At 55.6% G+C, this 2,500-nt stretch overlaps 1 protein-coding gene across 1 annotated transcript in view; it reads right to left on the reverse strand.

Annotated features, from left to right (window-relative positions):
- LOC113817104 (TLE family member 5) overlaps positions 1 to 2,500 on the reverse strand; it is a 78,687-nt gene that overhangs the window by 2,816 nt on the left and 73,371 nt on the right. The gene's annotated exons all lie outside the window — the stretch shown is intronic.

Consider the following 2,500-nt stretch of genomic DNA (forward strand, 5'->3'; position numbering starts at 1 on the left):
GAGAGAGAGAGAGAGAGAGAGAGACGGAGAACGAAGAAAGAAAGAATTGATTACACTCAATAAAAGGGGAGCAGCACCAAGAAGGGGAAGACAGACACAGAGAGAGAGAGAGAGTGAGACGAGAGAACGAGAGAGGGAGAGAAAGAGAGAGAGAGAGAGTGGGGGGGTGGGGGGCGTCAGCGGGTCGATGAATGGGCTGAGGGGAAAGTATTAACGCCCAGGCAAGCTTTGGGACAGTTGTAGCGAGAGGGGTGTGTGTGTGATCTCCCCTCCGTTCCCCTCGGATGCCGCAACGGGACCCAGCGACCACCGAGCGGGACGGGGGAGGGGGAGTAGGAGGGGAAGGGGAGGAAGGAGGAGAACGTGGTGATGATGGAGGAGGAAGAGAAGGAGGAAGAGGAGGTGGTGGAGGAGGTGGAGGTGGTGGTGGAGGAAGGAGGAGGAAGAGAAGAGGAGAGGAGGAGGAGGAGGAGGAGGAGGAGGGAGGAGGGAGAGGAGGAGGAGGAGGGAGTGAGGAGGAAGAGGAGGAGGAGGGAGAAGAGGGAGGAGGGAGGGAAGAACGTGGTGATGGTGGAGGAGGAAGAGGAGGAGGTGGGAGGAGGAGGAAGAGGAAGGTGGAGGAGGAAGAGGGAAAGTTGGGAGGGAGAGAAGAAGAAGGAAAGGGGCAGATAGATAGATAGATAGATAGATAGCGGTAGATAGCGGTAGATATACATAGGCAAATAGACACGAGATACATTCTCTCACGTTCTATACAAATCAGCGTTGAATAGAATTAATTCCCAACTCGAAATTCTTCCCATTCTTCACCTTCCCCCCCCCTCCCCCCCCCCCCACTAACCAACCCCCTCCTCCAGCCCTTACCCCAACCCCAAGTCATAAACCATACACCCTCCCTCCCCCTCCCCCCCCTCCATATACATTCACTCTCACAAAACCCCTACTCCTCTCCCCTCCCACTTCCCTCTCCCTTCTCCCTCCCCCTCGCCCCCATCCTCCCCTCTTCTCCCACGCCATTAAGCGTACTCCCCTCCCCCCCCACCAGCCCCTACCACACCCTAGCCCCCCCCACCCCCCCCTTTTCACATTCCCCCCGTCTCATTCCAACGTCTGCAAACAAATATTGACCGCCGTGGGCTATAATTCAACATCAATTCGCCTTCTCTCTCTCTCTCTCTCTCTCTTTCTCTATCTCCCTCTCTGTTCCCTTCATCCCTCCCTTCCTCTCTCCCTCCCTCCTCCCCTCCTTTACTTATCCTCGGCCCATTAAGCTATCCTCTGTCGGTTATCCCATATGTTCCAGTCAAAATACAGGGGAATATGGGGAGGGAGGGAGAGAGAGAGAGAGAGAGAGAGAAGGGGAAGGGAGGCAAAGGAAGGGGAGGAGGGGGGAGGAGGGAATAGGAAATCAGTTCCCCTCCTCTAGGTCCCCTGTGTGAAATTTTCCCTCCCCCCCCTACCCGTCGTCCCCTCTCATCCCCCCCCCCCCCCCCCGTCCTTTCACACCCTTACCAGTCAGTCTCGTCCACAAATCCATTATCTATTTATCCTCAACACCATCCTACTGTATCCACACTTGCCAATCCTGACCCCCCTCCTCCCCGCACCAACGCCCCGACCCCCACTCCCACCCCACCCTCCCCCTCCCCACTTTTTCACAACTGCCGCCCGTCTGTTACACCCATCAATGCCCGTATTAAAGACCCCCCCACCCACCCCCCACCCCCCGCCATTCCCCCTATATCGTCCATCACTCGATACTCTCTCTCTCTCTCTCCTCTCTCTCTCTCTCTCTCTCTCTCTCTTTCTCTCTTTCTCTCTTTCTCTCTCTCTCTCTCTCTCTCGCCCCTTTCCTTCTACTTCTTTCTCCCTCCCTCAAAGACAAGTACTTCCTCGCCCGCATAATGAACACTCCTCCGTTCCCTTGTTCGTGAACAGACCACCTGCATCCCCCTCCGCCACCTCCTGTACACACACACACAGACAAACTGACAAGCATATTCACAGGAGACAAAAGACACGTCCCTTCCCTCCTTCCTTGTCCTCCCTCCCTCTCTTGTTCCTTCGTCTTCCCTTCGAACTCTCGGCTGCTTCTGCATGTTCCTCCTCCTCCTCCTCCACCTCCTCCTCCTCCTCACCTTTCTTCATATTTTCTTTCTTCTCCATTTCCCCTTTTCTTCATATTTTCTTTCTCCTCATTCCCCTTCTCCTTCTCCTCCTCCTCTTCCTCTTCCTACTTCCCCTCTTGCTCCTCCTCCTCCCCTTTCTCTTTATATCTCCTCTTCTCCTCACCCCTCCTCCTTCCCCTTTCTTCATATCTCCTCCTCCTCCTCCCTTCCCCTTTCTTCATATCTCCTCCTCCTGCCTCCTCCTCCTCCCTCCTCCACTCCCTCCTCCTCCTCTCTCCTCCTCCTCCTCCCCACTCACTCCTCCTCCATCCCCTCTCTTCATATTTTCCTTCTCTTCCCCTCCTCCTCCTGCTCCTCCTCGTCGCCCCTTC

This window comes from Penaeus vannamei, chromosome 19 (assembly GCF_042767895.1).
Source record: "Penaeus vannamei isolate JL-2024 chromosome 19, ASM4276789v1, whole genome shotgun sequence".
Taxonomy (NCBI): Eukaryota; Metazoa; Arthropoda; class Malacostraca; order Decapoda; family Penaeidae; genus Penaeus; species Penaeus vannamei.